We start from the raw sequence: 24235 nt of genomic DNA, 5'->3' as shown, positions 1-24235 counted from the left end.
CCGCAGCCACTGGTTCAAAGGGTCGTTGCGACGAACCGGATAAATAGAGAAGAGAAGAACAGGGGGGACAATTCTTAAAATCAGACGAGCGGGGCCCCCCATCAGTGTGGGCAAGTATTGTGTACCTGGGGATTTGTCTCAGCAGAGGAGAGAAACAGACGAGGCGCTGAAAACCAGTGATCTGCTCATCTCTAGTTGCCAGAGTACACGCAGAATCTTCAAATATTTGGATGTAAATTACACAAGTAAGATGTATAAACATGATAAAGATTTTATATTGTAGGAAGTGTTTCTTTAACATTTGGTTGTGTTTTCCCCTTTCTGTGTAATTAAACCCCAGATTGAATGGGAAATGAGTCACCTTCCAATACCGAGCCCAGTTTGCTTCTTGATCTCCTCTTCCTCTCTCAGTAATGGGCCCCGTGGCACTAGTGAAGATGGTGGTGCTACCCCAATTATTAAAACCATCACCTGTTCATCCCTCGTTCCTTCTTCAGACACTTCTACACATCTCACATCTGATTTGGGGACCAGGGAGCCTCTGGTTAGCTCTTACCACTCCAAAGCTACCTGTGACTGGGGGTGGATTAGCCCTTTGGGTCTTCAAATGCTCATATTTAGCTGCACAGCTCCTTTGGTGGCTCGCTGGCCGACCCTGCACAAGATGGGCTTGACCCGTGTAGACTTTAAGGAGGGCTTACCCCACTGCTCATTGTTTCCTACTGACCATTGTACCCATCTCATGCACAGTGGCTAAAGAGCTAGTCAGGGTTAGCTTTAAGCAGAATACAAGTTCTTGGCAGCATCTCACAAGTCCAACCTCTGGGTCTTGAGGTGAGAAGTCCAAGCAGCACCAGCAGTTCACCTCCAGAGGCATGAGGGTGGCCGGCCGCAGTGGTACAAAACAGAGTTGGGTGCCCAATGCAAGTCGATGGGGATCGCTCTTCATCACCAGATGCTGCAGTCTCGGACTGGGCGACCAGTCCGGCTGAACCAACGAGAAGTTTCAGCTCTCGCGATGTTAGGGGCTGGAGGGACACCAATGGTCTTCATTTCCTCGGGCCAGGCGGGTTGAAGTGGACCTGCACACTGAGGATGCAGCCGGCTTCGGAGAGTTCATGAGGGGGGAAACCACAGTGGACTGTGTCACTGGACGCTGGGGACCACTGTGACACCGATGACCCACTTCGACTCAGGCTATGAGGCTCGGTGCAGTGGTGCTTTGTGGCGTCAGGTTTGTGCATTTCCAGAGTCTCACTGCTCGGTCTTTGGCATCTGCAAGCAGCAGGGGAACAACTCTACTGCTCCACAAGTGTTCCTGTGTCTTTGCAGAAGTGCTGGCAGTCCTCCCAGGCTTTGGGGGTCAGTAGCTTGCACGGTGAGGTGACTTTGGCACAATTGTTGAGAATAGGCAAACAGACCAGCAGGGTTGGTGACAAGTCAGTTGCTTCTCCTGCAGTTCTTGCTTTCACGGCTCTTTGGCCCTTCTTCTTCTTTTGGTCAGCAAGATCTGATTCTCTGGTGACAGGGGCTCCCCTAATACTGAATGTTGTGGAGTTAGGGGAGTGTAGGTTAGTAGCCAATGGGCTATCCAGCCTTGGGATCAAACGCCCCTTATATCAATCAATCATGAAATTTGTAAAGCGCACTACTTACCCGTGAGGGTCTCAAGGCGCTATATGACCTCTTCCTGGGAGAGGTGGTCATAACCCTGCCCCAGAATTCCTGATTTGCCATCACTATGATAGCTACCGTTGAAAAGTGTCCTCCACTTCCAGTAGCCCACCTTAGGGATGGCATTAGCCTGAGGGTGGACACGCCTGTCTCACTGGCTAATTTTCCCACCTGTATTTGTATGTCGATTTGTAGAGCGCGATTGCTGCCCGGGGGCGTCCAAGCGCTAAGAAACCAGCAGAACAAGAGGAGCTAGCCCGGTGTTATTGGGCAGCAATGAAGAGGAATGTTTTTAGCTGTTTCCTGAATGAGGTGAGATTGGAGTTTTTCCTTAAGTGGAGGGGTAGGGTGTTCCATAGCCTGGAAGCGTTGTAGGTGAAAGTCCTACCGCCAGTTCTGGACTTTTTTATTTTGGGAATTGTGGCCGTGAAGGTCTGGTTGGAGCGCAAACTTCTAGTGGGAAGGTAGTGTGACACTAGGTTGCGAGTGATGAGAGGGCCCGTTTTCCAGAACGCCTGGTGCGCAATGCATAAGGCTTTGAATTGTATTCTTTGGGGAGTGGGTAACCAATGCAGTTTTTTCAGTCCATTTTTGACTGATTGACGTCGAGGGATCTGTAGCAAAGTGCGCGCGGCACAGTTCTGCACCGTCTGTAATCTCCGTATCGTGTACTCAGGGGTGGCGAGGTAAAGGGCGTTGTTATAATCCAGTCGTGACTGGATAAGGCCCTGAATGGCTACTTGTTTTGCCTCCATCGGTAGAAGATGGAGTACCTTCCTTAGCACTCTGAGGAGGCCGAAGCAGGTGGCTGCCAGTTTGGTAGATTGGGTGCCGAAGGACAGAGATCTGTCTAGCCACACCCCAAGGCTCTTGATGCTGTCCTTTGGGGCCGGAGGGGTACCCAGGCAGGGTGGCCATAGAGTGCTGAGGGAGTTAAGGTTGGCAGAGCCCAGGAGCATAAGCTCTGTCTTGTCTCCATTAATTTTTAATGAGGAGGAGGACATCCAGTCCTTGACTTCCTCTAGGCATTACCTCAGCCCTCCTTTTGAGGTCTGGTTAACTTCCTGTGCCAGTGAGACCACTAGCTGAGTGTCGTCAGCATATGAAATGATCTTAATTCCATACTGACGAACAGCTTCAACTCTGTCCCTTTGACAAGTGGCTCTGGACAGAGGGGGTCGGCTTCTACTCCAAGGAGAGAAACCAGATTCTCATACCATTGGCGGTGGGCCCTCTGAAGCTCCCCTTCCTTATATTGCTAATCTACCAGACATCCGCGGGAGGAGGTGTACCATACCCCATGTCTGAGCAGGATTGGTTTATGGCTCCCGGAGAGCAAAGGCTCTCACCCGTGGGGGTCAGAAACTCATCCCTGGTGTCAGGCTGGTTAGAACCAGTCAGTCAGCACACCAGTGGCTAGTAGGTTTTCAGGGGGCACCTCTAAGGTGCCCCCTGTGTGCATGTATTACTAAATCCATCACTGGCATCAGTGAAGCTTTATTAATACGAGATGTTTGATACGCACCATCCCTAGTTTCAGTCCAGCCAGCCCGCAGCTGGAAATTCGTTTCCACCAGTGTCCAGCGCAGTCTTTCAAAATGGGTTCCTTGATCACTTGTACTGGCAGCAACGGTACTGACCAGCACAGGGGCATATCTGATTATGCCGTTATGCCCTCATATGTAATATAATGCACCCCACCATAGGGCGATAAGGCGTGCAGTACGGGTGACATACTTCTACTGCAAGCAATGTCAGCGGGCATGGCACATGTGCCGTGTGCCATGTCTTGGTTTCAATTTTGTTTGCACCAAGACATGCAGACTGCAGTGGCAGTGTACAAGAGCCGGGTGAGCGGTCTCATAGGGTGGCACAATTCATGCTGCCACCCTTAGGGACCCTCTTTAGTACCTCAGGCTCTAGGTACCAGGGGTCCCATCTACTAGGGACTTTCAAAGGGTACCAAAGCTGTTGCCAACCGGGGGAAACAATTGTACATTTTTTGGGAATGAGATCTGGCACTAGGGGCCTGATAACAGAAGCTCAGTGCACTTCTTCTCGAAATCACATCCAATATCAGGCAAAGAGTGGGGGTGACCACGTCAAAAAGGGCAGTTTTCTACACATATATTTTTACATTGAAGCAGGACGCTGTGACACCCGGTGGGTCACCCAGGTTTATGCATTGAAGCAGGATTGCGGTGATGATCCAGTCACAGGGCGGACTCCTATAGGCCCTCCCCGGACCGATTTCTTAAATACCGATTCGGTATATTACCAAGGGCCAGATGTAGGTCGGCAAATACCGGTCGGTAACGGCCGATTTCGACCGTTACCGACCGGTATTTGCAAATGGAGATGTAGGAGCCTTCAAATTTACAGAATCTGTAAATTTACCGATTCTGTAAAATACCGAATCAGTAAATATACCGAATCGGTAAATCCAGATGTAGGTGGCACTTCAAACAGTGCCACAGGCCATTACCGATTCGTTATTTACCATGTAATACTATTGCATGGTAAATAACGAATACCTGTGTACATGCACATCTGTGCATGTACACCTGTGCCATGTGGCACACATACATGCCCTAAGGGCATGTATGTGTGTCACATGGCACACAAGCCAAAATCAGGGGTGCAACAGGGTGTCAAAGTGACACCCTGTCACCCTTGCAAATTCGGATTCCGTAATTACCGAATCATACAGATTCGGTAAAAATTACAGAATTTTTACCTACATCTGATTTACCGAATCTAGAATACCGAATCGGTAAAATTCGGTATTCTAGAGTCGGTAAATCAGATTTACCTACATCTGGCCCCAAATTCCTAATGTAGGCAGCACTTAAATGAGTGCTTATCCCCTGTTAGGATTTGTTATTTACCACCAACTACAAGTTGGTGGTAAATAATGAAAACACCCCATAAAGCAATTTTATGCAAATTGCTTCAGTGCCATGTTGCAGTCATACATGCCCATGTTGTCATCTAGGCCCTGGGTGGCCCGAGGGTTGCTGTTCCCTGGGTTTACCCATTGTGCCCAAGAGGCTACTGCTACTATTGTTCATACAAGGATGATTTAGCGGCCATTGTTTCTCTCTTCAGCACTGCAATGTGCCCCAGGATCACCTCGCAGTTTATGGGCTCTCAGCTAGCCCTCAGGTTCTGGCTTGAGGCAAACACAACCTCCTGGGTATAGGGCCACCGCTCTATATTCACGGATATAGTACTCAAGTGCCTGCCGTAATAAATCGTCGTTTCCACTCTGCAGTCTTCCTGGACAGTTCTGATAGCAGTCCTCACAAGTGGCCACCGCCAGAAAAGCCGTGCAGGTCTCCCCCATTGGTCCCTCCAGGTGGGTTCCCCCCACACCACTCACTCACTGGGGCGCAAGTGCTTTTCCCCCTCCGGTGCCGTTCACGGGCCTGAGCTCGGAGCTCTTCCATCCAAGTACACAGGCCTAGGTTGGGGCCAACCACCACCTATGGGCTTCAGCTCCACTTCTTGCGGGGTACCGCTTTCAGCCTCCGCACCTAGGGACCCCCGCACCTAACAGCTTTTCCTGGCACCCAGTCTCAGCCCTCAGAGTTCCACATGCGGCTTGGCTTCTATTTCCAGGGGATCCCGGCTAGGTCCCCGGACCTCACTCCAGATGTCAGTAGAGCTCCACTTTGCGCTTGCTCGGTTAGGGCCTTTGGCATCGCTAGGGCTGTGCTAATACTTGGATTCCATGGCCCGATCCAGGCCCGAACATTCAACCCTTCCCGGCTCCTAACCATCTCCAGGCACCCAGGCAGTGCTCACGCCGCAGCAATGCTGTCTCAGGTGGGCTCTCAGGACCCCACTCTCAGCCCAATCGGCTCGCCAGATGGTAGGTGCTCGACATCGATGTGAGGCGCGGTAGACTCTAGGCTGTGCTCTGCGCTGCCTTCCGATAATAGCCCGCCATCTTGGGGGCAATCGGTCCGGGCCACCGCCCTTGAATCAGCGTCGCCTAAACTCGCCGAGGCTATGGGCATACCAGGACCGCCCCTTGTCCACAGTGGTCACCAGGTCACTCTCCGCAAGGGCGGCCTTAGGCATGTGCAAGCTGTGCACCTGCACAGGGCCACCAAACCCCAGGGGCCACCAAGCCAATATATATCCTTAATATAATAATCCTCTGAGGATGGATACATATTTGCGTGGCGGCCCCTGGCAGGTATTTGGCGCCCACCGGCTCTGTTCCACTTCCAAACACCTTCCTGAGCTCTGGGAGGGGGGGTGTGGGGCTTCGGCCCGCCCGGACCCCCTCTTACGGGGCCCCCTACCTACGCTCCCTGCCTAGGGCCACCATGAGCCTAGAGCCGTCCCTGCTCTCCGGCACGTCTCAAGGTCCCGGCTGCCACTATTGTCAGCAGATAATGCATGGGCCAGGGCGGAGCTATTAGTGCCAACATCGGCCCATACTCCAGCCCGCTCACAACAATTTCCCATAATAACAGACACCACGCAATGTTTTGTTGGAGAAAGTTGTTGCAGCTTTATTTGCATAAACATTATGCCAACATGTTGGGTTATCTTACGGGCGATCCAAGGTCAGGCCGCCCCTCGCCACCTGCCCACCTGATGAGCCATAAACCTCCTGTGGTGTTAACCGCGGGGGTGTTGTCAATTTTGGGGGAAGGGCTAACCCCCCTACCCCGGCGGACCTCCAGTCCACCCCTTACTCACGCCCCTCCCCACTACGGGGGGCAGAGCGTTACAGGCAACCCCTGGTTGCTCAGGTCCACAACCGCCCGAAGGACTAACGGGGCGCCGTCACTCCTCCAGAATCCCACCGGGGATCTCCCTGGGGATAATTGGCTCTCGCACCCTTCCGGTGCTCCTGTAGAGGGTACCCCTCTGTACCTTCCAGCGTTGAATCGCCCTGTAACTCCGCCATGGCCCTGGGAGTGGCCACCCCCACCCCAGAGCCCCCCCACCTTATATTGTTCTTTTACTTACAACCTGCCGCTACCAATGCCTCCGCTAAATCTAGCAGGAAGAGGTCCATCCCTACTTTGGATAGGTGTATGCCATCTTCTTCAAAGCACCCTGTGCATTTTGCATGTAGCAACTCATGCCTGACCAAACCAAAACCTCTTTGCTCGGTGAATTTGCGCATTGCACTGTTCACCCGCCTGCACGAGGCCTCCATTGCCTCCCCTGACCTTGCGCCAAGATAGCCTCTGGGTAATTTCAGACCACCATATCTCACAGGTCCCCAGCAAGTTACTCAATTTGCCCAAAGTGCTCCTCATCATGTGCGGCAGGCCCCTGCACCCCTGGCAGATGTTTTACACGTCGTTCATTATGTACGCCAACCAAATTCCTCAAACACTGCAAACATGATTACACCGACTCCAGGTCACACAACAACGGCACATCAAAATTCGAGGTCAGTGCCTAAATATGCCTCTTAAGAACGTATGTATGACACCCAACACCCCACTTGTTTTATGTGTTCCACTGGCAAGACTGCCTTGAAAGCCGTGGTTGCTGCCCCTATTCTACAGGAGTGGCTACTAAAGCGCTTGCCCTGGACTTTGTTGCCTGAGCTTTGCAAACACACCTCCATTATGCGCTGTACTTGGTATTTGGTCAAAGGGGTCCCATCAGCAGGCATCAGGAGGTAACCCTCGCCAGGGGGGCGCAGCGCCAGGTATCTCGCAACTAGCCGCACCGGGCAGTACTTGGAAACTTCCAACCTGTTCAACAATGTAACTTTTCCTTCCCCTTCCTGGTCCGTTTTAGATCTCCTCAACCTTCAAGTCAGGACCTCACCTGTCAGGACAGCATCCCGTCTGCCCCCGGCTACTCCTGATGCGTCCTGTTTCGATCTCGCCACAAGCTCCCATTCTGAATGCACCAAAGAAAGCCAGCGCAAAAGTTGCTGAAAAGAGAGCTGCTCCAAAAGCGGAGTGAGTGGCCCTATAGACCTAGGGGCAGATTTATGAGGCCCTTGCGCCACGTTTACGCCGCTGTTGCGTCACGCAAGGCGGCGTAAACGTGGCGCATCCCTACGAACGATTTACAACGTGACGCATCTAGGCAGATGCGTCACGTTGTAAAGCCCTGCGCCGCTTGTGGGTGTTCCGGCGCAGGGTGGGCGTTCCGGGGCAGGTGCGCCTCGCAAAAGTGGCTGAGTGAAATCTATAAGATTTCACTCAGTCACTTTCAGGCCAATGCTGCGTCAAAAGCCTGCGCCTGCTTGAAGCAGGCGTAGGTCTTGATGCAGCATTGGCCAGATAGGGCACCCCCCGAGCCTTGCTGGAGCTGCGTCGCGCTTGCGACGCAACTCCAGCAATGCGCCGCCTTTACAGCACAGATGCGTCACGCATCTGTGCCGTTTTTGCCCCATGGTGCGCCGCATTGTAAATGCGGCGCACCATGGGTGGCGGAGCTGTGGCGCACTGTGGCGCACATTAACTGGCGCATCCCTGGGGATGCGCCAGTTAACATAAATCTGCCCCCTAGTGACCTACAGCCTGTTCATTCAGAGGCCTCCCTCGGCTCAAGCAAGGACATGTCCTCTCCTCCTCTGGACAGCAGTGCTGCCCTGCAACCAAAATCCCTTATCAGTTCGGCCGCTCCTCAGAACTGAGAACTGTATCAGTAATGTTCCTGAACCTCTCAACTAACACTGATTCCCCGCTGATCACTAGCGGTGCAAATCGCTTCCCTGACCGGTCCCGCTGACTACGAGCGGCGGACCCTAATTTTAATTGTCTTTCCACCACTTGCCCTGCTGATTACTAGCAGCGTTTTTTTAACTTCCTACCTTTTCTTCTGCAGCTAACCCATCCGCTGTTGTTGGACCGCTTACCGGTGCTCCTCAGCGTTCGTGGGCGCCATCTTGGGTAGGGTTGGACGGCGATCTTCGCCACACCCCCTCGTCTCCTCCCTACTTAGGACCCGCCTCCCCTTGCCTCCTGTGATCGCTGGCAGCCCAGTGGCAGTGGGCTTGCACGCGACTGCTGGAGTGCGACTGCTCTTAACTTTAAAATCAATCTTTGGTTCCGCGCTGATCACTAGCGGTGCAAATCGCTTCCCTGACCGGTCCCGCTGACTACGAGCGGCGGACCCTAATTTTAATTGTCTTTCCACCACTTGCCCTGCTGATTACTAGCAGCGTTTTTTAACTTCCTACCTTTTCTTCTGCAGCTAACCCATCCGCTGTTGTTGGACCGCTTGCCGGTGCTCCTCAGCGTTCGTGGGCGCCATCTTGGGTAGGATTGGACGGCGATCTTCGCCACACCCCCTCGTCTCCTCCCTACTTAGGACCCGCCTCCCCTTGCCTCCTGTGATCGCTGGCAGCCCAGTGGCAGTGGGCTTGCACGCGACTGCTGGAGTGCGACTGCTCTTAACTTTAAAATCAATCTTTGGTTCCCCGCTGATCACTAGCGGTGCAAATCGCTTCCCTGACCGGTCCCGCTGACTACGAGCGGCGGACCCTAATTTTAATTGTCTTTCCACCACTTGCCCTGCTGATTACTAGCAGCGTTTTTTAACTTCCTACCTTTTCTTCTGCAGCTAACCCATCCGCTGTTGTTGGACCGCTTGCCGGTGCTCCTCAGCGTTCGTGGGCGCCATCTTGGGTAGGGTTGGACGGCGATCTTCGCCACACCCCCTTGTCTCCTCCCTACTTAAACGGCCACTATGTGTCAGCGCAGCGGACGAGCGCAGCGGGCGCGCCATAGGCGCGCCGGAGTCGCACCAGAGTCAAGCCCGTCTGCGCCCGTCCGCGGCCGGCAGGGGCAAGGGGCAGGGGATGCTAGCCATAACACCTCATATACCGCTAGGCAATTGAGAGATTACAACCTACCTGGACTGGCTCCCCCTTTAGTCACCATGGGGAAACTCACTGCACTTGGTATTCTATGCAACCCCCCCCCTTTTACCTGACCCCCCTATCCCTTTGATTGCCCCCGCATTGAATCACAACTCCATCCGGGTTCTATTCTTAAATACCCGTTCAATGGTCAGACATCAGGTAGACATTTTCACCTTGTTGTTACAAGAAAGTCCTGACCTCCTCTTGCTTACTGAGTCCTGGCTCACGGAGAACTCTCTCCCTGACATCTTAGCAGCCCTTTCCCCAGATTACTTTATTCTCCACGCTGACCGTATTGCCGATCACCCTGGTGGGGGGGTGGCTGCCATTATCTCGAAACGATTTCATCTCATTTCCTCATCCTCATTCGCACTCCCACAAGTAGACAATTTGATTGTTAACTTGGGGATGGAAGCTGGGGCTTTCTCCTTCGCCCTTCTATATCGTCCTCCCCGATCCATGCCAGATTTCGCGGAGAAACTATTAGAACATCTGACTGCCCTCTTGCCATCACTACCTAGTTTCGCCCTATTTGGGGATTTTAATCATTGGTTCGATGATACCAACGCTGGGGCACAAGCCACAGCATTATCCGAGACTTTGACAAGTCTGAACTTGAGTCAGCAAGTTACCTCAGCTACTGTGGAAAAGTAAATTTTGTCATGTTCTGTGTCCCTACGTGTCATCCATCATATGTTATGTGTGCATGATTAAATATGCATATGTATTCCCTATGTTCGATTAAAGACGCAATTACAGTTGTGTCCACCTCTAGTATGCCAGTTTCCAGTTCTCGTGAATACTACGAATATCAGGCCCATGTAAAGCTACGTTGCCACGTTTCTCAGTGTGCACGTTATTTCATTGTAAAGTCCCCGTTTCTAGGCCTCAAAAGGGCCCGGACATCAGATTCAGCTCCTGTCTCCTGTCTCCTGAAGCCTCGCTGAGGAGCGATACAGCCCCCACCTGTATCCTCGACCCTTCACTTACTTCCTGCCTCGCAGTGCCTGGCTCAGCCTGGCTCTGCCTCTGAGTCTGCCAAGAGTATGTTATGATTCCAGTTATCAGTTCAGTCCTCCTCCTCTGCATTCTTAAAGCTACTGAATCGCATCAATAGTTTCCGTCATTGTCTAGCCTTTACGTCTCCATGTAAGAGAAATACTGCATTTAATGGTCATTTAATATTCTTCATCACGCACTACATGTAGAATAATGCATGCTCCAGTCTTAGAGTCTGTTAGCTTTTCCCCTCCTGACTTCTAGTTTATATCAACATGTTCTCTAAACATCAGATACTAGATACTGCTTAGGTACATGTCGCCCTGACTCTCCAGACTTCAGTCTCTGCTCCTCGCACAGAGTTCATAGCCCCCAGCTTCTCCTAGTGATACGTCATTGCCAGTTTGCGCGCACCATCAGGTTAGAGGTCCCGGCTCCTCAGGTAGCCCCCTCCATGGTTTCCGCCCCATTCATGACATATTCTGTTACGTTTGCATCACATGTCTATGTATACGCCCTGTTACACCCATTTTCACCCTTATCTTTCGCGACTGCTACGCATCACGCCTATTGCTCCACCCACTGCTACGCCTATCGCAATGTAATGCTATGTGTTTGCGTTATGTATATATGATCGTGCACTGTTATTAAAAGGTCTCCTCCTTGTCCCGATTCGGCCCCCGGCAGCGCTGCCATCCTATTCCTGTGCAGGTGGTCCTGTTCCTGTCCTTTATGCTGTAATAAACCTGCAAACTCCTACTACCTCGAATCTTGACTCTTATTTATTGAGCTATCTGTTATTCATTTATGCATTCAAAAATAGGGTATTATTTATTTATTTACCACATAATGGCGCCCGAACAGGAACTTGCCCTTTCCCCACGCGTCGGTGAAGCCACGCCGACCGCCTGACCCTCTGCAGTCGTGACGGAACTCTTCTGCGCACCGGCAGATATTTCTGCTTCAAGTATCCCTCAGGCCCACGGAGGAGACGGAGGAGGCGGTCCAGCATCCAGACGAGACGGTGGAGGAACGCGGCGAGTCCCGACCAGAGCCCAAGCCGAGAGTCCAAGGTCCGAGGTATCCGGAGGTCCACCCGTAACTGAAGTCCGAAGTTCGTCGTCCGTCGTCGTAGCAGTCCAGTCCGATCCGAGGCCTTCCGTTCTTGCTGCCCGGTGAGTACCGTCGCTGGGGTAGTATCTAGACAGGGTCAATCTACATTGACTCTGGTCTGTGGGTTGGTGGTACACAGACCCACAAACGAAGTGTTCACCTAGGTGGATACGGGTCTTGATGCGTCCCTTTATGGGACCGGTATGTTCCGTACTGTTTCAGCAGTGCATCCAGTAACTCTAGTCTGTTCCGTTCTCGAGAAATTCTTGTGTTTCTGTTCTCAGTATTCCAGGTAATATTCTGTCCGAACTGTTATGTTATGATGTTGTTCAATGTATTTCCAATGTCGTGGTATGCCTGAATTGTTCTCCCAATTGTTATTGTTCCTCGTCTATTGTATTGTGTTCCGATTCAAGTTTACAATGTCTCTCTTTTCGAGATTACGTCAGTTAAAAACTAGAAAGGGTTTGTTAGAAGAAGCAGTTCCAGTTCCGCCTAGGGACAGTCCAGGTCATTTTATGTATCAGAAGCATGGCATAAGTGCCATATTATATCTAGATTTATGGGTAGATTATACCAAACAGTTAGAAGAAAAGTATAGATGGCCCGTATCGGGTACATGGGATGCCGAGTGCATCATGAGAGTAGAAGAAGCATTATGGAAAAAGAAAGCCAGACAGTCACAGAAAGATGCCATCGAGTTATGGCGCAAAGAAGCTCATAAAAGAACCGAAAAAGAAATCAGAAAGTCAGAATTAAGTAGAGAATCCTTGGAACGAGCCCAAGAAAGGGAATTAATCGAGATTGGTGAACGAGTTAAAACCGAACAGTCAGACAGACAGAGGCATGCTCTTATTAAGGGTATGTATCCTCTTCTTGCCGAGGGCCTGCCAAAAGCGACCCCGGAGGCATCCAGTAATTTTCCGGCACCACTAGTTCCGACCAAGCTACGTCACAAACCGACCGCAGCTGATATTTTTATTTCGTCCTATTTGGACGACACAGTCCCAGAATATGCAAATCCTGTTCCCGCTCCACCAGTCCCCGTAAATCAGGCACTGCCTACCCCTGCTCCTCCAGACACCGGGGCACCCCTTGCAGTACCTGTTACGGTTCCCCCGGTCCAGCCCGCCATACCAGTTCAGCCCGCATCTCAATTTCCTGCCACACTAGTACGAAGAGGATCAGTAGACGATTCTAGTTTAGGGGCCGCAGGAGGAGGTACTCCTCAAACCCCGCCGCCACACAAGCGTTTAACGACAGCCGAATTACATATGCAAGCTTCACAGCGTACGCCCAGGTATCAGTCTGTTGCAGAAATAAGAAAAGCCCTTAACGAATGTGGCTATGATCCAGTCCCAGGCGAGGATAGTATGGTTTTATATTCATTACGCGTAAGAAAGGTGACCGAGTATCTAGTCACCCTACCGAATATGAAAGAAGACCTAGACAGAATATATCGTTTCATCCGTACAGGGGATGATCCAGAAAGCATTGGCGAGGCCATGTCTCAAAGGAAAGCTGAGACCCAGCTCATGATATTAAAGTTTCTGATCAATTGTCTAATAAGAGAACAAGATTACCCGTCCAAAGATCAAGCCGAAATGAGAACCCTGACAAAGTGGAGTGATAATATAGCCGAGGGTAAGCACAAGACTATCGGTGCTATAGAGAGTATGTATAAGAAGATTCGTAAAGAAATAATAAGGATACACGAACAACGTAAAGCAGCACAAGTAAGCGAGAAAGAAAGTAACTCTGATACTGAAGAGGTAGAGGACGAGAATCCCGACAGAATAGCGTATGTAGGAAAATCTAGATTTCCAGATCGCCATTTACGCCTAGAACACAAGTCTACTTTCCATCATCCAGCACCAGAACAAGGTTCTCTAGAACAAGTATTCCAAACTACCGATCACATTCTGAAATCACGAATCGGTTACAGTGAGTTAAGTACCATGCATGAACAAGAACTAGTCCGATCAGCAGTCCGATGGATTACTGATTCTACCACTTTTCCAGACGAAATAGTGGCACAAATGTTTCTGAAAATGCCCCCAGCCGAGCAACGACTGGCGGGTATGTATATGATCCAGCACCTCATTACATTGTATGAGGGTCAGCACTCTGATCCAGGCCCGTTACATGATATCCTGAACGAGTTACTCCAGTATAAATGGAAAGGTTTAGGTACCGATTTAATTAGTGTCATTCTAGAACAGCGTCACAAATATAGAACGTTTTTGAATCCGCATTTTGTTCATGTCTCACCCCCAGAAAGTAAACCATTTTACATGGAGAGACAGAATCCGTTACGAGAAGTCCACCCAGTTAGAGGAACGGGTGGCGAACTAGAACGAGTGTTTGTTTACACTCCGATTACAAAGATGGAACTCCTAGAGATGAAGAAATTAATTCCCTGTCATGATAAAGATCCAGCAGGGTTCCATAGAGAATTAAAAGACATGCTCCGTATGGGAGAATACACGTATCCAGATATAATTAAAATGTTAAAGGTTCTGCTGCCCGCAGGGGTGTATGAAAAGCTCAAGGAAAAAGAATGGGAGGTGGGAGAGAAAAAGATCGATTGGGCAGTTCTAGAAGCCGAAGACAAGGCACGAGTACCAGGTACCGGTCTTGGAGCGAAATGTAAAGAATTACCAGAATTATTAATACAAGTTTTACCCAGATTATTGACAACTAGAAAAGAAGACTGGGATGCAATCTCAGCCTGTAAACAGAAACAAGACGAAGATATTAGTGATTATTATTCCAGATTTGAGAAATGTTTTAGCATCAACAGTGGCCTCAAGACAAGTAGTGAGTCATACCCTCATCTTTTTGTTACTAAATTAGTCGAGAATTCAAGTCCACCAATTAAAAATCGAGTTCTGAAAGTCGAAAGTACCTGGCAAGCTAATACCCCGTCCCAGATGTTACAGATGCTCCAATACCACCAGAATAGAATCAGAGAAGAGCAAGAACACGAGAGAAAACGTATGAAAGACACGAAAATGAAAGTACTAGTTGCACAATCTGTTCCTCAAGACAGTCAGAAGAGGGGTCCGAATCAAGCCAGTCATCCTGCAGCTCCCGTTAAAGGGAACTGCAATTATTGTAAACAGCCAGGTCATTTTATAAACGAGTGTGCAGTTCTGAAACATAACATAGCTACCGGTAAGACTAAAGAAAGACCACGTCCGTCTAGACAAGAACAAGTTTCACAGACTCCTCAGCCACAGAATGCACCACAGACAGTTACAGCACCGCAGCCTATCGCTGCAACACAGCACGTCACACAGCAGATGTACCAGTATGCACAGTCTGAGTATCCAGAGTACCAACAGTACTCATGAAACAGCCTAGAGAGGGAGGTAGGCTTGCCTCTCATCGAGATACCTGTAGATCAAGAAGGTCCCTATGTTCACAGTCAAGTATTAGGGAAAGACAGAAAGTTTTTGATCGATACAGGGGCAAGTAGGACCACAATTAGCCACGCCGAAGTTCCAGGGGCTCCGCTCTCAGGCTCAAGAAATGTTTCCCTTGGATTTTCAGGAAAACCTATCGTAAATGAGATATCAAAGCCAGTTACTCTAGAAGTAGGTCCATTGTCCCGTACTACTGATCTGTTACTTACTAAGTCATGTCCAGAAAACCTATTAGGCATTAAAACACTGAAAGAATTAGGTGCAGTTATATGCTGTTCCCCAGAGGGAATACGTCTGTTCCTACGTGACTTCAAGGGTCACTATGTATTACGAGATTTTGATCCCAGATTGTCTAATGTTCCGCAGCATTTATGGGCGCAAGGTCCAACTGATGTAGGTTACATGCAAATCACACCCCATCGTGTGACTCTCAAGTCAGGTGTAGTGTTACCACGAATCAGACAGTACAGATTGCCACCTGAGGCTGTAGCAGCCTTATCCAAAATTATTGACGAGCTCATTGCTCAAGGAGTAGTTGTAGAAACTGACTCCAATGTATGCAATTCTCCGATCATTCCAGTCATGAAACGTACTGATCCGAATGCACCTCCAGTATATCGATTAGTGATTGACCTACGAGAACTTAATAAATGTATTATTCCCCAGTATCCAGTTGTCCCAGATATCTCTTCCCTATTGACAGCCATCGATTCCGAAGCCACGTTCTTTACTGTAATTGACCTCAAGAACGCGTTTTTCAGTGTTCCCATTCATCCAGACAGCCAGTTTCTTTTCGGATTCTGTTTAAATGGAAGGAGCTATATGTTCACACGAGCTCCTCAAGGTTTCACAGAAAGCCCTAGTATTTACAGTCAAGCACTCAAGAGACAACTAGACAACATTCACATGCCAACTGACACTGCCCTGCTCCAGTATGTCGATGATCTACTGATCACAGCCCGTTCTGAACGTGCTTGCGAGCGAGCATCCCTTATAGTCTTGTATTTCCTAGCCGAGATGGGGCACAAGGTGTCCCCTTCTAAGCTTCAATTCTGTGTCCAGCAAGTGGTCTACTTAGGACACTTACTGTCCAAGAGGGGTAGGCAGTTGACACCAGACCGTATCCAGTTAATAGCGAGTCTTCCTCAGCCCAAGACCCAGAAGGAGGTACGTGCCTTTATCGGCCTCACTTCTTATTGCAGACAATGGATTCCTCAGTATGCATTTCTAGCCAAGCCACTGATACAGTTAACGACACAGGAGGCAGCCGTACCGACTGTCCTCCCTTGGACATCTGAACATACACTTAGCTTCAATGAGTTAAAGAAAGCTTTATGCCAAGCTCCAGTTCTAGCTACACCAAACTACAGTAAGCCTTTTACACTTTTCGTCACAGAACGTGAAGGTACAGCATTATCTGTTCTCACACAAGATCAAGCAGGACAATACAAGCCCTGTGCTTATTTTTCGAGCACATTAGATCCTGTAGCCCAGGCTCTGCCTGTGTGCCTTAAGTCAGTTGCAGCCACAGCACTAGCTATCAGACAAAGTGATTCCATAGTCTTAGGACACTCCCTGACAGTACAAGTTCCACACTCCGTGGAAGTTCTTTTAAACCGAACACAGACTCAGCACTTGACAATTGCACGTTTAACAGGTTATGAATTGACACTGTTCCAGCCACACATAGAAATCAGACGCTGCAACGTTTTAAATCCTGCTACATTGTTACCATCAGTTACTTCGAATTCTGCCACACATGACTGTGTGGAAGTAGTTAACATTACGACAAAGCCAAGACAAGATCTGACAGATATTCCGTTACCAGACCCCGACCTGACACTTTATGTGGATGGTTCATGTATGAGAACAAGTACAGGAGAACTAGTCGCCGCGTATGCAGTGACTACTGATACTGAAGTTATTGAGACACACCGTATTGACACCCTGTCCGCTCAAGCAGCAGAGCTAGTTGCTCTGACACAAGCCTGCATACACGCCAAGAACTTGAAAGTTAATATTTACACAGATTCCCGTTACGCATTTGGAGTTGTACACGACTTCGGAGTGCTCTGGCAAGAGAGAGGTTTCATGACTTCTCATGGAACCAAGATTCAGCATGGTCTCCTTATTCAAGCTCTGTTAGATGCCATACATTTACCGACATCCATTGCTATCATGAAGTGCAAAGCACATACGAAAGTTACTGACACCATTTCCCAAGGTAATGATCTAGCAGATCGCACAGCCAAGTTTACAGCACAGACTCCAGACATTCCAGTTAATCCGACACAGACACACACTCCAGATCCGACTACATGCATGACAGTTAAAGACCCTACTCAAGATGTCATAGATATCCAGTTACATGCTACTCCCGAAGAAATCACGAAATGGTCCGAACAAGGAGGGGTCCAGACAGATCAAGGATGGTTAACGAAGGGAAAAGCCACATGGTTTCTCCCCGACTCTATGGTTCAAGTCATTATTAATACCGCACATAGTCCAGCACATTTAGGAGAAAAAGCTATGTTAGACAGTATCCAGAACATTTGGTTCAACAAGCATTTACGAGCTGCAGCCAAGCAGAAAGTCCGTACCTGTATGATATGTTGCCAGTTTAATCCAGGTAAAAGTGTCCCGGTGGAACAAGGTGGATTCCAGCCCCCTGACCACCCTTTTGAAGTCCTCCAGATGGATTATATTCAGATGGAGCGATGTCGAGGTTTCAAGTATGTCCTTGTAGTTGTATGCGCTTTGTCCAGGTGGACAGAAGCATATCCAGTCCCAGATTACACAGCCGCGACCACTGCCAAGCAGTTGGTTCGTGAGTTCTTCCCCCGTTATGGACTCCCTAGGGTCGTATATTCTGACAACGGCCAGCCATTCTCATCTGAACTCATGAAGCATGTTTCCCTTTTGTTAGGGTACCAGTGGAAGTTCCATTGTGTACGCCACCCTGAAGCAGCAGGTCTCGTAGAGAGACATAACCAGACTCTGAAAATCCGCATCGCCAAAGTATGTAAAGAGAAAGGTGTGGACTGGCTAGTAGCTCTGCCAGTCGCTTTGTTCTATATGCGCATGGTCGCACATTCCAGATCAGGTCTGTCCCCGTATGAGGTCGTTTTCGGCCGCCCCCCTAACATGTGGGGTACTCCTAGACCCCGAAGTATTACCGATGTTTCAAGTAATATGCTGACAGATTACCCAGCTTCCTTGATGTCTGCCCTCAACTCTTGTCGTTCACAGGTTGCCGCCGCATTTCCAGACAATACCGAGGTGGCACCGCATGAAATCGTTCCAGGATCCCTGGTTCTTGTCCGCAATTTTGACCGCTCAAGTCCGCTGGAGCCACGCTGGAAGGAGCCTCGACAGGTCCTCCTCGCCACCCGTACAGCCGTGAAGTTGGAGGGTCGCAAAGGCTGGGTGCACCTTTCGCACGTAAAGAAATTTTATGGACTGAAACCCGTCTCAAAGAACATTTCCCAGGATTTGAAGGATTGCCAAAGTACTATTCTCAAGGACTGTCCCGCAAAGAACAATGATACTGCACCCTCCCCGTTAGAGAAAACTCCGCAACAGGAGTATAAGTTGAAACTCCGGTCTAGTAAAATAAGTCAGCCAGTTTGATTGTCTAAGTCCTCCCCTAGGTGAAACGGTTAGACTGTTTCTGACATGTATAAAATAGACCCCCATAGTGAGAGAGTTAGTCAAAACTCAATCCGATGTATCGTTTTTCTATGTTTCATATTATTTCTCAGCATTATGATTTCCTGCACCAGTTATGCATTTTACCTGTATTTTCCAGTTTCTCATGTAAATAAATCTGCTAATGCTACAGTAGAGCACACGTTTAGTGATCTACCTCCTCATGAACTCTCTTACCGCCTCGCTATGCGAAATAATTCTTTCATCCGCATGTTACATTACTCACATCAGACCAGCAATGCCACTAATTGTTGGGTGTGTGGTCGACTCCCCCCTTTCCAGACGCCGAAGGGAGTTCTGCCACTCTTTCCTTATCCTTTTTCACATAATGGTTTGTGTGGAGCATGGTCCACGTTAACGTCATCCTCAACAGATATGTCTTTTCTTAACAGTACTTGTTTTCCAGACAAGCAAGGTCTCCCCCACAGAACCGGGTTAGATCTAGAAAATGAAGTGTATAATTTAGGTAACTATTCTTCGAATTTCATGGTCCTGAATGTTCAGTCTGATACTACTCCAGACTTACCTGCTATTTCAGTACTACCAGTCAAAGGCGAATTATGTGTCCGAAATAATGGTTCCGTACACGTAGGACATAGTGATTGTACTACTATTGTCAAGTATAGTGACAGTGAGAAATCTATTTTCAAAGCTTCACGCCATTCTTATTTTATTTGTGGTCAAACTGCATATGTTCGTCTGCCCCTCGATTGGGAGGGAACCTGTTACATTGCCTTCCTACTGCCACCTGTTTTCCTAGCCCCACCTGATTATCATAGAAACACACATCTAGTACACATTAGACATAGAAGGGAGATCGAGTCCCCCATTGTCGATTATACTGAAACTGCTCTAGAACAGTACACAGATTTCAATAGAGGTTTCTTCTTCTTTATAGGACCTATCCAGAATAGTAAGCTGATCCGTAGGTTAACAAGAACCCTCGAAGCTGTAGTAAATGAGACTGCCTCTGCTCTAGGTAACTTAACCGAAGAGCAATCTGCTATGAGATTTGTCGTTTTACAGAATCGTCTCGTCCTTGACGTCATACTGGCCGATAGGGGCGGGGCCTGTAGAGTCATCGGATCTAGTTGCTGCATTTTCATTCCAAATAACGCGCCGTCTGTTTATTCAGCTATAACCAGACTCCATAAAATTGCCCATCTGTTACACCAAGATCCAGGCACCTGGACATGGTCCGGTTGGTTCTGGAATATAATTTCCGCCTGGGGATGGAAAGTCTTGTCCTTTCTAGGTATTGCAGTAGCGATCATATTCAGCTGCTGCCTCTGTATACAATGTGGCCCTGCGATTTGCGGCATTTGTGCTACCTCTTGTATTCCTAGTCCCAAGCCCCGTTCTAAATCCCGTTCCAGGACAATTCGAGACGAGCAAATGATACTGTATGAAATGATAGATGGTATCATGAATATTGATGTTTCCTGATGAAACGTAGTGACAAGGAGGGAATGTGGAAAAGTAAATTTTGTCATGTTCTGTGTCCCTACGTGTCATCCATCATATGTTATGTGTGCATGATTAAATATGCATATGTATTCCCTATGTTCGATTAAAGACGCAATTACAGTTGTGTCCACCTCTAGTATGCCAGTTTCCAGTTCTCGTGAATACTACGAATATCAGGCCCATGTAAAGCTACGTTGCCACGTTTCTCAGTGTGCACGTTATTTCATTGTAAAGTCCCCGTTTCTAGGCCTCAAAAGGGCCCGGACATCAGATTCAGCTCCTGTCTCCTGTCTCCTGAAGCCTCGCTGAGGAGCGATACAGCCCCCACCTGTATCCTCGACCCTTCACTTACTTCCTGCCTCGCAGTGCCTGGCTCAGCCTGGCTCTGCCTCTGAGTCTGCCAAGAGTATGTTATGATTCCAGTTATCAGTTCAGTCCTCCTCCTCTGCATTCTTAAAGCTACTGAATCGCATCAATAGTTTCCGTCATTGTCTAGCCTTTACGTCTCCATGTAAGAGAAATACTGCATTTAATGGTCATTTAATATTCTTCATCACGCACTACATGTAGAATAATGCATGCTCCAGTCTTAGAGTCTGTTAGCTTTTCCCCTCCTGACTTCTAGTTTATATCAACATGTTCTCTAAACATCAGATACTAGATACTGCTTAGGTACATGTCGCCCTGACTCTCCAGACTTCAGTCTCTGCTCCTAGCACAGAGTTCATAGCCCCCAGCTTCTCCTAGTGATACGTCATTGCCAGTTTGCGTGCACCATCAGGTTAGAGGTCCCGGCTCCTCAGGTAGCCCCCTCCATGGTTTCCGCCCCATTCATGACATATTCTGTTACGTTTGCATCACATGTCTATGTATACGCCCTGTTACACCCATTTTCACCCTTATCTTTCGCGACTGCTACGCATCACGCCTATTGCTCCACCCACTGCTACGCCTATCGCAATGTAATGCTATGTGTTTGCGTTATGTATATATGATCGTGCACTGTTATTAAAAGGTCTCCTCCTTGTCCCGATTCGGCCCCCGGCAGCGCTGCCATCCTATTCCTGTGCAGGTGGTCCTGTTCCTGTCCTTTATGCTGTAATAAACCTGCAAACTCCTACTACCTCGAATCTTGACTCTTATTTATTGAGCTATCTGTTATTCATTTATGCATTCAAAAATAGGGTATTATTTATTTATTTACCACACTACGCATGTAAAAGGCCACATACTAGATCAGGTTTGGACTTTGAATCTAACCCTCTCAATCCCTTCTACACTTCCATGCGTATGGTCAGACCATTTCATAGTCGACACGACTATTACTCTCAGTGGGCGAACCAAGGCCCCATTAATGGCAGGTGGCTCTGCACGCAAATGGAAGAATTATAGATTTTTAACCACCCTGGCTTCCACTTGTCCGAACACCTTCCCTTTCGAGGACGTCAATAGGATTGATACTAACATTCGCAGCTGGTTGAAAGAGGCTAGCGACCAATTTGCCCCAGTAGTTAAGTTCCCTTGTACCAGACACCCTAACGCCAACCGGTGGTTCTCTGACAACCTCAAGCAAATAAAACTTGAGGTACGTCAATTGGAACGTATCTGGAGGCGGGATTATTCCCTGTTATCCAGACAGAAATATGTAACTGCTCGGAGAGAATATAAATTGGCTATTTTATCAGCCAAATCGGAGCATATCTCTGATAGAATCTTTTCAGCCGCCAATAAATCTCGCGAGGTGTTTAGGATCATGAACGAACTGACCACGGACGACAGGACCCTTCCAGCCCAAACGCCGTCCAAAGAGACCTGTGATGCCCTCAATGTCTTTTTCATCGAAAAAATCATCAAAATAAAAGACTCTATCACCCCTACCCCACAGCCGTCACTATTTTTGGATACCCTCCCGGACAATCTATCATCTCTTACTTCACTTCCCATTCTAGATCCTCCTACCCTGGCGAAGTTAGCCAACCGTGTAAAATCGGGCTCCCCGGATGACCACTGCCCTCCTGCGGTATTGCGTGAGGTTTGCCTTAAACTGCCTGAGTGTATACTACCCCTCCTGAATGCTTCCCTCACCTCCGGCACAGTCCCTGGCTCCTTCAAAGAGGCCATTCTTGTGCCTCTCTTGAAGAAGCCTGGGGCTGACGCGGCTGAACCCTCTAACTATCGCCCAATATCTTTGCTGCCTTATTTGTCAAAACTCCTTGAAGCCCATGTCACCCGGTGTCTCTCTAATTTCATCGAGAGTTCGTGCTTCCTTGAGTTCAATCAGGCCGGCTTTAGGCCGGCCCATTCCACGGAAGCTGGAATGTTATCGTCTTCAATTATGCCGACGATCTGCAGCTCGTCTTTCCACTCGATTTTCCTCAGGCAACTAACAACTTCCATGCCGTCATGACTTATATCCATCAATGGATGAATCTGAACCAATTAAAACTCAATCCTGGAAAGACTGAGCTACTCCTCCCTGGCTCCAGTGCCGCTTATTGGGGTCCGCAGTTTTGGCCTCCCGATTTGGGTTCCTCCCTACACCACTCAAGGCCGTTAGGAGTTTGGGGGTGACGATCGACGCCGAATTGTCACTCAAGGCTCAAGTGGGTGCCACGATTTCTTCGTGTATGTTCCAACTCCGAAAAATCCGGAAGATCAGGCACCTACTCCCACATGCAGCCCTGTGTCAGGTCGTCATGTCCCTCGTCATATCGCGCCTTGACTTTTCTAATTCCCTCTATCATGCATTCCCGCAATTTCTCTTACACCGCCTCCAGGTGGTACAAAACCAGGCAGCCCGCCTTATATTTAAGATCCCTAAGTGGCAATCTGCGAGGTTCCTGCTCCGCAAGCTTCATTGGCTGCCAGTGAAGGAGAGAGCAGCCTTCAAGATGGGCTGCATGGTATTCAAATCCCTTCATTGCTCCTGTCCTGTTTTCTTAAAATCCCTGATCACTTTGTATCAACCTGCTCGTTCTCTCCGCTCAGCCTCCCTTCACTAGGTTGTTATCCCCAAATTTAAACGTAATAAATTTGGAGGCCGTCGATTTGCTTTTCTTGCCCTAAATTCTGGAACTCTCTTCCCCTGACCATCAAATCCAGCAATTCCCTTTTTCAGTTCAGGAAACTCCTTAAGACCTTTTTGTTTACCCTTTCTGAATAAACTTTTTCTGTTTCACTCATATGTCCCTTCAGCCAGCGCCCAGAAACCCTCGGGTGTTAGCGCGCTTAACAAGAATAATTTAACATAACATAACATAACACTGCAAACTGTGCTCTGGAGATGTCCGTCTTATTGCTCCATCCCCTCCATTTCAGCACTGTCAAGGCCCTTCACACCCTCCTGGGAATGGCTCACTCGCGCCCCCTGCACACAGAAAGGTCTATTTATGTGTAGCCCATAAACTTGCATTTATTCCCGACAGTGTATCAGGGTTCTGTTGAAACATAGTTTGCTTGACTGCCGAGTGCACGTTGCTCCGTCCCGGATATGATTTTCTCTACTCCGTTTCCGGCTGCCAAGCTGCTGACCTTGCCCGCCCCAACCCTGAGCGAACTAAAAGAGGCTATACTGCTATCCATATAAGCAGCTGCTGTTGCTAATGATGGTCCCATGCAGAACTGGCAAACTAGGGGGTATATTACCAACAACTAGCGATAATTTTTGTCTCTAACTTGTTTAGAGACAAAAATTATCGCCGCACATCGGCGATTTTTATCGCAGATAAACCTTGCTATTAGCAAGGTTTATCGCAAATGCGATAAAAAACGGCCGCAATGCATGAATATCGCTGAAAAGTCAGCGATATTCATGCATTATCGAGCAAATGCTCTTAGCCATGTTATCCACCTCCCATTGGATAACATGGTGAAGAACTGCTCAGGGCAGGTGTTAGCTTTTGGAGATATTCGCGCTTAGCGCGAATATCTCCAAAAGTTGGTAATAGGAGATAGCGATGTTAGCGACTGTTTCCAGTCGCTAACATCT

The sequence above is a fragment of the Lissotriton helveticus genome, chromosome 1_1 (genome assembly GCF_964261635.1).
Source record: "Lissotriton helveticus chromosome 1_1, aLisHel1.1, whole genome shotgun sequence".
NCBI classification, from domain to species: domain Eukaryota; kingdom Metazoa; phylum Chordata; class Amphibia; order Caudata; family Salamandridae; genus Lissotriton; species Lissotriton helveticus.
The sequence above is the reverse complement of the archived record's forward strand: the minus strand, read 5'-3'. Positions refer to the sequence as shown.